The following is a 12,767-nucleotide window of genomic DNA, read 5'->3' as shown; positions in this document are numbered from 1 at the left end:
TTAACCAAACACAGACAGCACAGGTAGGACACCAATAATCAACCAATCAATCAATTACCAACACAGACAGCACAGGTAGGACACCAATCAATCAACCAATCAATCAATTACCAAACACAGACAGCACAGGTAGGACACCAATCAATTACCAAACACAGACAGCACAGGTAGGACACCAACACTCAACAACAATCAATCAATTACCAAACAAACAGACAGCACAGGTAGGACACCAATCAATCAATTACCAACACAGACAGCACAGGTAGGACACCAATCAATCAACCAATCAATCAATTACCAAACACAGACAGCACAGGTAGGAACACATCAATTACCAAACACAGACAGCACCAGGTAGGACACCAATCAATCATTACCAAACACAGACAGCAAATAGGACACCAATCAATCAACCAATCAATCAATTACCAAACACAGACAGCACAGGTAGGACACCAATCAATCAACCAATCAATCAAATTAACCAAACACAGACAGCACAGGTAGGACACCAATCAATTACCAAACCAAGACAGCACAGGTAGGACACCAATCAATCAACCAATCATCAATTACAAACACAGACAGCACAGGTAGGACACCAATCAATCAACCAATCAATCAATTACCAAACACAGACAGCACAGGTAGGACACCAATCAATTACCAAACACAGACAGCACAGGTAGGACACCAATCAATCAACCAATCAATCAATTTACCAAACACAGACAGCACAGGTAGGACACCAATCAATTACCAAACACAGACAGCACAGGTAGGACACCAATCAATCAACCAATCAATATTACCAAACACAGACAGCACAGGTAGGACACCAATCAATCAATCAACCAATCAATTACCAACACAGACAGCACAGGTAGGACACCAATCAATCAATCAACCAATCAATCAATTACCAAACACAGACAGCACAGGTAGGACACCAATCAATCAACCAATCAATCAATACCAAACACAGACAGCACAGGTAGGACACCAATCAATCAACCAATCAATCAAATTACCAAACACAGACAGCACAGGTAGGACACCAATCAATCAACCAATCAATCAATTACCAAACACAGACAGCACAGGTAGGACACCAATCAATTACCAAACACAGACAGCACAGGTAGGACACCAATCAATCTAGTATTTATAAAGCCCTTTTTACATCTGCATTTGTTACAAAGTGCTTTACAGATACTCAGCCTAAAACCCCAAAGAGCAATGCAGAGGTAGAAGCACAGTGACTAGGAAGAACTCCCCAAACCAATCAATCAATCAATCACCGAGCATGACAGGACAATCAATCAATCACCGACAGGACAGGATGGATGGACAGCATGTTGCTGTGGGGTAAAGTGCTCAAGGCCACAACGGTAGAGGATTGTGAGGATGTGAACCCAGCAGCCCTTCAGTTGCCAGATAATCCCCCCTTTTATTCAAAGGTATCTATGTGCTCTGTTTGTCCTCCAGTTTCCAACCAAAGGAGATACACTCTCTCCGAAGCGTCGAACCGACGGTCGTCTGTTGCATAGCGTGGAGAAAGAGCTGTTCGGAGCCTCGGAGAGAGAGAAGAGAGAGAGAAAGAGCTGTTCGGAGCCTCGGAGAGAAGAGAGGAGAGAGAGAAAGAGAGAGACAAGGAGAGAGAGAGAGAGTCAGATGAGAACAAGGAGAACAGACGTCTAGACGATCCTGAACGCTGGAACGACTCCGTCATCTCCGGTAGATTCACACCACACACACACACACACACACACACACACACACACACACACACAACAACCACAACACACACACACACACACACACACACACACACACACACACACACACCACAACACACCTCACTACACACACATACACATGTGCACACACGCACACAACAACACACATGCACACGCACACAAAACACACATGCACACGCACACAAACAACACACACACGCACACAAACAACACACACCATGCACACGCACAGAAACACACATTCAGCAATCAGTGTTTGGCTGTGCTGCTATAGTGCATTGTCCTCTACTCTCTGAGGCCTCATCTCTCCTCTCCTATACAAAGGTATGTGAACACACCTTCAAATTAGTGGATTCGGCTATTTCAGCAACACCCGTTACTGATAGGTGTATAAAATCGAGCACACAGCCATGCTATCTCCATAGACAAACATTGTCAGTAGAATGGCCTTAGCATCATTTGTCTGATCTCCTGTAATAATGGTATGGGAGTAATTAATGCAATTTTATTTTGTAAAGTACTTTCTTGCATTAAAGCAACACCATTTTCAGTCCCCCCTTATCTGAACGACAAGTGGATAAACAGGTTAATGTCAAGCCCTGCATGATTTTTACAAATGTCTCATGGAATGTAGGCCTACATTGAACACCACACACTGTCTGCTACTGTAGGCTGAATGATAGACAGCTATTTCCATGTAAAAATGTTATGGGATGCATTTTCTCCATTTTGATGGTAGGCCACTCTGGTAGCATCACATTATGAAAAATAGCCATAGTAGCCTACTTGGCCACTATTAAAACTGTAACTTAAAGTGGGTACAGCCTGCAGGGCTTGACATTAACCTGTTCACAGTAAAACTGTAACTTAAAGCGGGTACAGCCTGCAGGGCTTGACATTAACCTGTTCACAGTAAAAACTGGAACTTAAAGCGGGTACAGCCTGCAGGGCTTGACATTAACCTGTTCACAGTAAAACTGGAACTTAAAGCGGGTACAGCCTGCAGGCTTTGACTAACTTGTTCACAGTAAAACTGGAACTTAAAGCGGGTACAGCCTGCAGGCTTGACATTAACCTGTTCACAGTAAATGTGCGCTGGAAGTTGCTAAGTTTGCCCTCAGCAGGCCTGAAATTAGCTCAGTGTTTTGAGGGAACATTGAATGATAGGATGTACAGACATTATGGACAGTATGTGGATAGAATATATAGTATATCTGTAGAATACGTAGGTTAGAATAGTATATATACAGCTATAGTTGAATAGGATGGACTTGAATCCGTATATCATACGAAATGAGTAACAACAGTGTAAACATTATTGAAGTGACCAGTGTTCAATAATAGGGCAGCAGGTTCTAAGTTGCAGGGATGAGTAACCGGGTGGCAGACCGCACCACCCTCTGGAGAGCACTGTTGGTTGCGGACAGCGCAGTTGCCGTACCAGGCGGTGATCAACCCGAACAGCGATCTTTCAATGCTGCATCTGTAAAAGTTTTGAGGGTCTTAGGAGCCAAGCCAATTTCTTCAGCCTCTTGAGGTGAAGAGGCACTGTTGCACTATCTTCAACACACTGTCTGTCTGAGTGGAGCCATTTCAGTTTGTCCGTAGATGTGTACGCCGAGGAACTTGAAGCTTTCCACCTTCTCCACTGCGTTCCATCAATGTGGATGGGGGGGTGCACCCTCTGCTGTTTCCCGAAGTCCACGATCAGCTCCTTGTTGTTGACGTTGAGGGAGAGGTGTTTTCCTGGAACCACACTCCGCCAGGACCCTCACCTCCTCCATGTAGGCCTGTCTCGTCATTGTTGTAATCAGGCATACCACTGTTTTTTGTTATTTTTTATTTCGTGATATCAATTGGTAGTACAGTCTTGTCCCGTACTGCAGAACTCCACGTTGCGAAGGTCGAGGCCATGCACTTGCCGAAACACGTACCCGCCAAGCCGCAATGCTTCTTGACATACTGCTTCGCTCTCCCCACTGTATATATATATATACAGGGGGTACCGAGTCAATGTGTGGGGTGTACAGGTTAATCAAAGTGATCTGTACATGTAGGAGACCAGAGAATCTTGTTTTTCATGATCTGAGAGTCCTTTAGGTGCTTTTTGGCAAACTGAAAATGAGCTGTCATGTGCCTTTTACTGAGGAGTTGCTTCCATCTGGCCACTTTACCTTAAAGACCTGATTGCTGGAGTGCTGCAGAGATGGTTGTCCTTCTGGAAGGTTCTCCCATCTCCACAGAGGAACTCTGGAGCTCTGTCAGAGTGACTATCGGGTTCTTCGTCGCCTTCCTGACCAAGGCCCTTCTCCCCCGATTGCTCAGTTTGGCCAGGCGGCCAGCTCTAGGAAGAGTCTTGGTGGTTCCAAACTTCTTCCATTTAACAATGATGGAGGCCACTGTGTTCTTGGGGACCTTCAATGCTGCAGACATTTTTTTGCGCAATCCTGTCTCGTAGCTCTACTGACAATTCCTTCGACCTCATGGCTTGGTTTTTGCTCTGACGTGCACTGTCAACTGTTGAACCTTATATAGACAGGTGTGTGCCTTTCCAAATCATGTCCAATCAATTGAATTTACACAGGTAGACTCAATTTGGATCTCAATGTTGATCAATGGAAAGAGAATGCACCTGAGCTCAATTTCGAGTCTCATAGCAAAGGGTCTGAATAATTATGTTAATAAGATATTTCAGTTTTATTTTTAGTATAAATTAGGGGGAAAAAATCGACTTGTTTTTGTTTTGTCATTATGGAGTATTGTGTGTAGATTGATGAGTGAAAAAATGATATCATAATTAATCAATTTTGGAATAAGGCTGTAACACAACAACATGATGGATAAAGGGAAGTGGTCTGACTACTTTCCAAATGCCTTCAGAAAGTATTCACACCCCTTGACTTTTTCCACATTTTGTTGTGTTACAGCCTGAATTTAATGATTTAAAAAATTGTCACTGGCGTACACACAATACCCCATAATGTCAAAGTGGAATTATGTTTACAAATTCATTTAAAAAATGAAAAGCTGAAATGTTTTGATTCAATAAGTATTCAATCCCTTTGTAATGACAAGCCTAAAAACAAGTCACATAATACGTTACATGGACTCTGTGTGCAATAATGGTGATTTTTGAATGACTACCTCATCTCTGTACAATTATCTGTAAGGTCCTTCAGTAGAACAGTGAATTTCAAACACAGATTCAACCACAAAGACCAAGGAGGTTTTCCTCGCAAAGTAGGGCAACTATTGGTAGACTTTCAGCTGACTTTCAATATCCCTTTGCGCATGGTTAATAATTACACTTTGATGTGGGCACATAATTTTCCTTCCTCATGATGCCATCTATTTTGTGAAGTGCACCAGTCCCTCCTGCAGCAAAGCACCCCCACAACATGATGCTGCCACCCCCGTGCTTCACGGTTGGGATGGTGTTCTTCAGCTTCGGTTTTGGAGCAGTGGCTTCTTCCTTGCTGGGCGGCCTTTCAGGTTATGTCGGTATAGGACTAGTTTTACTGTGGATATAGATACTTTTGTACCTGTTTCCTCCAGCATCTTCACAAGGTCATTTGCTGTTGTTCTGGGATTGATTTGCACTTTTCACACCAAAGTATGTTCATCTCTTGGAGACAGAACGCGTCTCCTTCCTGAGCGGTATGACTGCTGCGTGGTCCCATGGTGTTTAAACTTGCGTACTATTGTTTGTACAGATGAACGTGGTACCTTCAGGCGTTTGGAAATTGTTCCCAAGGATGAACCAGACTTGTGGAGGTCTACAATGTTTTTCTGAGGTCTTGGCTGATTTCTTTAGATTTTCCCATGATGTCAAGCAAAGAGGCACTGAGTTTGAAGGTAGGCCTTGAAATACATCCACAGGTACACCTCCAATTGACTCAAATTATGTCAATTAGCTTCAGAAGCTTCTAAAGCCATGACAAAATGTTCTGCAATTTTCCAAGCTGTTTAAAGGCACAGTCAACTTAGTGTATATAAACTTCTGACCCACTGTAATTGTGATACCGTGAATTATAAGTGAAATAATCTGTCTTATGGTTGGAGGACCTGATAACAGGTCCTCAACCTAATCCATGAAGAGGTCTCCAACCATAATGTCTGTACCATTTTACCCTGGACCTTGACAATTATATTTACCAACATAATAACACTGTCTGATTACAGGTCATATCCCATGAATAGGTCTCCAACCATTTTACCCAGGACCTTTACCATTATATTTACCAACATAATAACACTGTCTGTTAACTTCTAATTGCACACCATCCCGGATCCGGGAGCACCCCCATCAGTAAAAAAGCTGACTAGCATAGCCTAGCATAGCGTCACAAGTAAATACTAGCATCTAAATATCATTAAATCACAAGTCCAAGACACCAGATGAAAGATTACACATCTTGTGAATCCAGCCAGTTTGTCCATTTTTCTGAACTTTTTTAAAATGTTTTACAGGGAAGACACAAATGTAAATCTATTAGCTAACCACGATAGCAAAAGACACAACTTTTTTTCCCACCATTTTTTTCCTGCATAGGTAGCTATCACAATTTTGACCAAATAAAGATATACAGTGGGGAGAACAAGTATTTGATACACTGCCGATTTTGCAGGTTTTCCTACTTACAAAGCATGTAGAGGTCTGTAATTTTTATCATAGGTACACTTCAATTGTGAGAGACGGAATCTAAAACAAAACTCCAGAAAATCACATTGTATGATTTTAAGTAATTAATTTGCATTTATTGAATGACATAAGTATTGGAGGGTGTCCTGAGCCTATTTATAAGGCCTCAGATTAGCCTAGCAACTCCATTCCAATTCTCACTATTTGCTACATCCAGTGGAAGGCGTATGCAGTGCATCTCAACCAATGAAGACAGGCAAATTAATAAACCGACCTCAGAACAGCCTGCATGATTTCAGACTTCTCACTTCCTCACAGGAAAATTGCTCCAACTCGAGTTCTGTTTAACTCACAGATATAATTCAAACGGTTTTAGAAACTAGAGAGTGTTTTCTATCCAATAGTAATAATAATATGCATATTGTACGAGCAAGAATGGAGTACGAGGCAGTTTAATTTGGGAACGACATTTTTACAAAGTGTAAACAGCACCCCCTATTGAGAAAAGGTTTTAACAGGTCATATCCCATGAAGAGGTCTCCAACCATAATGTCTGTACCATTCTACCCAGACACTTTACCATTATATTTACCAACAGAGTAACAGTAACATTATATTATTATTCCACCCTCTCCAGGTCCTCACCCCTTTCCCTAAGTCTAACCCAGAGAGGAAGAATCTCCGGCCACTTTCCCCGGAACTTCACTCTGCCCAGAACCTCTCCGGATTCCTTGCTGAGAGGACGGATCACCACGCCTACTGGCTCTCCTCACCTGGGGATGCTGCACCCCCCACCACCACCCAGCTGCATCATTGAGGAACTCCATCGCGCCCTGGCCACCAAACACAGACAGCACAGGTAGGACACCAATCAATCAACCAATCAATCAATTACCAAACACAGACAGCACAGGTAGGCACCAATCAATCAAACCAATCAATCAATTACCAAACACAGACAGCACAGGTAGGACACCAATCAATCAACCAATCAATCAATTACCAAACACAGACAGCAGGTAGGACACCAATCAATCAACCAATCAATCAATTACCAAACACAGACAGCACAGGTAGGACACCAAATCAATCAACCAATCAATCAATTACCAAACACAGACAGCACAGGTAGGACACCAATCAATCAACCAATCAATCAATTACCAAACACAGACAGCACAGGTAGGACACCAATCAATCAAACAATCAATCAATTACCAAACACAGACAGCACAGGTAGGACACCAATCAATTACCAAACACAGACAGCACAGGTAGGACACCAATCAATCAACCAATCAATCAATTACCAAACACAGACAGCACAGGTAGGACACCAATCAACAATTACCAAACACAGACAGCACAGGTAGGACACCAATCAATCAACCAATCAATCAATTACCAAACACAGACAGCACAGGTAGGACACCAATCAATTACCAAACACGACAGCACAGGTAGGACACCAATCAATCAATTACCAAACACAGACAGCACAGGTAGGACACCAATCAATCAACCAATCAATCAATTACCAAACACAGACAGCACAGGTAGGACACCAATCAATCAACCAATCAATCAATTACCAAACACAGACAGCACAGGTAGGACACCAATCAATTACCAACACAGACAGCCACAGGTAGGACACCAATCAATCAACCAATCAATCAATTACCAAACACAGACAGCACAGGTAGGACACCAATCAATCAACCAATCAATCAATTACCAACACAGACAGCACAGGTAGGACACCAATCAATTACCAAACACAGACAGCACAGGTAGGACACCAATCAATCAACCAATCAATCAATTACCAAACACAGACAGCACAGGTAGGACACCAATCAATTACCAAACACAGACAGCACAGGTAGGACACCAATCAATCAACAATCAATAATTACCAAACACAGACAGCACAGGTAGGACACCAATCAATCAATCAACCAATCAATTACCAAAACACAGACAGCACAGGTAGGACACCAATCAATCAATCAACCAATCAATCAATTACCAAACACAGACAGCACAGGTAGGACACCAATCAATCAACCAATCAATCATTACCAAACACAGACAGCACAGGTAGGACACCAATCAATCAACCAATCAATTCAATTACCAAACACAGACAGCACAGGTAGACACCAATCAATCAACCAATCAATCAATTACCAAACACAGACAGCACAGGTAGGACACCAATCAATTACCAAACACAGACAGCACAGGTAGGACACCAATCAATCTAGTATTTATAAAGCCCTTTTTACATCTGCATTTTAACAAAGTGCTTTACAGATACTCAGCCTAAAACCCCAAAGAGCAATGCAGAGGTAGAAGCACAGTGACTAGGAAGAACTCCCCAAACCAATCAATCAATCAATCACCGAGCATGACAGGACAATCAATCAATCACCGACAGGACAGGATGGATGGACAGCATTGTGCTGTGGGGTAAAGTGCTCAAAGCCCACACGGTAGAGGATTGTGAGGATGTGAACCCAGCAGCCCTTCAGTTGCCAGATCAATCCCCCCTTTTATTCAAAGGTATCTATGTGCTCTGTTGTTCCCCAGTTTCCAACCAAAGGAGATACACTCTTCTCCGAAGCGTCGAACCGACGGTCGTCTGTTGCATAGCGTGGAGAAAGAGCTGTTCGGAGCCCGGAGAGAGAGAAGGAGAGAGAGAAAGAGCTGTTCGGAGCCTCGGAGAGAGAGAAGGAGAGAGAGAAAGAGAGAGAACAAGGGAGAGAGAGAGAGTCAGATGAGAAACAAGGAGAACAGACGTCTAGACGATCCTGAACGCTGTGGAACGACTCCGTCATCTCCGGTAGATCTCACACACACACACACACACACACACACACACACACACACACCACACACACAACACACACACACACACACACACACACACACACACACCACACACACACACACACACACCCAAACACACACTCAAACACATACACATGTGCACACACGCACCACAACACACATGCACACGCACACAAACACACATGCACACGCACACAAACACACACACACGCACACAAACACACACCACATGCACACGCACGAGAAACACACATTCAGCAATCAGTGTTTGGCTGTGCTGCTATAGTGCATTGTCCTCTACTCTCTGAGGCCTCATCTCTCCTCTCCTATACAAAGGTATGTGAACACACCTTCAAATTAGTGGATTCGGCTATTTCAGCCACACCCGTTACTGATAGGTGTATAAAATCGAGCACAACACATGCTATCTCCATAGACAAACATTGTCAGTAGAATGGCCTTAGCATCATTTGTCTGATTCTCTGTAATAATGGTATGGGAGTATTAATGCATTTTATTTTGTAAAGTACTTTCTTGCATTAAACAACACCATTTTCAGTCTCCCCCTTATCTGAACGACAAGTGGATAAACAGGTTAATGTCAAGCCCTGCATGATTTTTTCAAATGTCTCATGGAATGTAGGGCTACATTGAACACCACACACTGTCTGCTACTGTAGGCTGAATGATAGAACAGCTATTTCCATGTAAAAATGTTATGGGATGCATTTTCTCCATTTTGATGGTAGGCCACTCTGGTAGCATCACATTTAGAACAAATAGCCATAGTAGCCTACTTGGCCACTATTAAAACTGTAACTTAAAGTGGGTACAGCCTGCAGGGCTTGACATTAACCTGTTCACAGTAAAACTGTAACTAAAGCGGGTCAGGCCTTGGCAGGGCTTGACATTAACCTGTTCACAGTAAAACTGGAACTTAAAGCGGGTACAGCCTGCAGGGCTTGACATTAACCTGTTCACAGTAAATGTGCGCTGGAAGTTGCTAAGTTTGCCCTCAGCAGGCCTGAAATTAGCTCAGTGTTTTGAGGGAACATTGATGATAGGATGTACAGACATTATGGACAGTATGTGGATAGAATATATAGTATATCTGTAGAATACGTAGGTTAGAATAGTATATATACAGCTATAGTTGAATAGGATGGACTTGAATACCGTATATACATACGAAATGAGTAACACAGGTTGTAAACATTATTGAAGTGACCAGTGTTCAATAATAGGGCAGCAGGTTCTAAGGTGCAGGGATGAGTAACCGGTGGGCAGACCGCACCACCCTCTGGAGAGCACTGTGGTTGCGGACAGCGCAGTTGCCGTACCAGGCGGTGATACAACCCGACAGGATGCTTTCAATGCTGCATCTGTAAAAGTTTGAGGGTCTTAGGAGCCAAGCCAAATTTCTTCAGCCTCTTGAGGTTGAAGAGGCACTGTTGCACTATCTTCAACACACTGTCTGTCTGAGTGGACCATTTCAGTTTGTCCGTGATGTGTACGCCGAGGAACTTGAAGCTTTCCACCTTCTCCACTGCGTTCCCATCAATGTGGATGGGGGGGTGCACCCTCTGCTGTTTCCCGAAGTCCACGATCAGCTCCTTGTTGTTGACGTTGAGGGAGAGGTTGTTTTCCTGGAACCACACTCCGCCAGGACCCTCACCTCCTCCATGTAGGCTGTCTCGTCATTGTTGGTAATCAGGCATACCACTCTTTTTTGTATTTTTTATTTCGTGATATCCAATTGGTAGTTACAGTCTTGTCCCGTCACTGCAACTCCACGTTGCGAAGGTCGAGGGCCATGCATCTGCCGAAACACGTACCCGCCAAGCCGCAATGCTTCTTGACATACTGCTCGCTTAACTTGGACTTAACTTAACTTGGACTTAACTTAACTTGGACTTAACTTAACTTGGACTTAACTTAACTTGGACTTAACTTAACTTGGACTTATATTTATCTTAACTTAACTTGGACTGTATATTATCTTAACTTAACTTGGACTTATATTATCTTAACTTAACTTGGACTTATATTATTCTTAACTTAACTTGGACTTAACTTAACTTAACTTGGACTTAACTCTAAACTTGGACTTATATTAACGTAACTTAACTTGGACTTATATTATCTTAACTTAACTTGGACTTATATTATCTTAACTTAACTTGGACTTATATTATTCTTTAACTTAACTTGGACTAACTTAACTTAACTTGGACTTAACTTAACTTAAACTTGGACTTAACTTTAACTTAACTTGGACTTAACTTAACTTAACTTGGACTTAACTTAACTTGACTTAACTTAACTTAACTTGGACTTAACTTAACTTGGACTTAACTTAACTTAAACTTAACTCAGCAAGTAGTCCTTCCTCACTACGAGGGAGCCCGTCTCAAGCAAGTAGTCCTCCTCACTACGAGGGAGCGCCTCTCAGCAAGTAGTCCTCCTCACTAGAGGGAGCCCTCTCAGCAAGTAGTCCTCCTCACTACGAGGGAGGCCTCTCAGCAGTAGTCTCCTCACTACGAGGAGCCTCTCAGCAAGTAGTCCTCCTCACTACGAGGAGCCCTCTCAGCAAGTAGTCCTCCTCACTACGAGGGAGCCCTCTCAGCAAGTAGTCCTCCTCACTACGAGGGAGCCCTCTCAGCAAGTAGTCCTCCTCACTACGAGGGAGCCCTCTCAGCAAGTAGTCCTCCTCACTACGAGGGAGCCCTCTCAGCAGTAGTCTCCTCACTACGAGGGAGCCCTCTCAGCAAGTAGTCTCGCGTTAATCCTCACCTACACGAAGTGGAGCCCTCTCAGCGAAGCATAGCTCCAATCCTCACTAACCGAGGGAAGCTCCTTTTTACATGCTCAGTAAGTAGTATCGCTCCTCATACCTGGCGGATTTGGTGCGCCGATATTTAGCGTGCGAGCTCGAGTATAGTGCCATTCTCTTCACATAACTCGGATGGCGATGTCCCATCTCTCAAAAGCAAAAGTAAGCTCTCAACTTCGTACATTAGCTGAGAGTGGTGGATGCAGCTCTGTCCTAACAGCTCGACGGTCATTGTAAACGTAACGTCGTCTTTTTATCATGCATTTGGGTGGTGAATACATAGAGTAATTGCTAAAATTGTGTTGTCTTTGATGTCAATCAAGAGTGGATACAGTGGCTGTTGGTTTGTGATTGTAAAACGAGGATCGAGAGCGGTCTGGATGTGCAATGGAAACATGAGCTGTTACTGGCGTGAACTTGTTGTCTGTCGGGCTGGGCGTTTGTGGACACTGGCATGTGTCTACTGTGTAAGGGTGTGGCTCAATGCACTTCAACGTCGCATGAGCACCTCGTAGAGTTGCCTGCCTCCAAATCTTTGTCTGCTCCAGATGCTCTAGATAATAAATAGACAAGAGTGAATTTATGGTCCAAAATTGTAGTTAGAACCCAATAGATGAGTTATTAATCTGTATGGTTGTGCTGTGTTACTGAACTTGTTCTCAATCTCTCTATT

At 43.2% G+C, this 12,767-nt stretch overlaps 1 pseudogene; it reads left to right on the top strand.

Annotated features, from left to right (window-relative positions):
- LOC112072439 (phosphatase and actin regulator 3-like) overlaps positions 1–12,767 on the top strand; it is a 100,953-nt pseudogene that overhangs the window by 40,680 nt on the left and 47,506 nt on the right.

This window comes from Salvelinus sp. IW2-2015, unplaced genomic scaffold (assembly GCF_002910315.2).
Source record: "Salvelinus sp. IW2-2015 unplaced genomic scaffold, ASM291031v2 Un_scaffold1929, whole genome shotgun sequence".
In the NCBI taxonomy this organism is placed as follows: domain Eukaryota; kingdom Metazoa; phylum Chordata; class Actinopteri; order Salmoniformes; family Salmonidae; genus Salvelinus; species Salvelinus sp. IW2-2015.
Note: the sequence above shows the minus strand (reverse complement) of the source record. Positions and strands in the feature narration are given on the sequence as shown.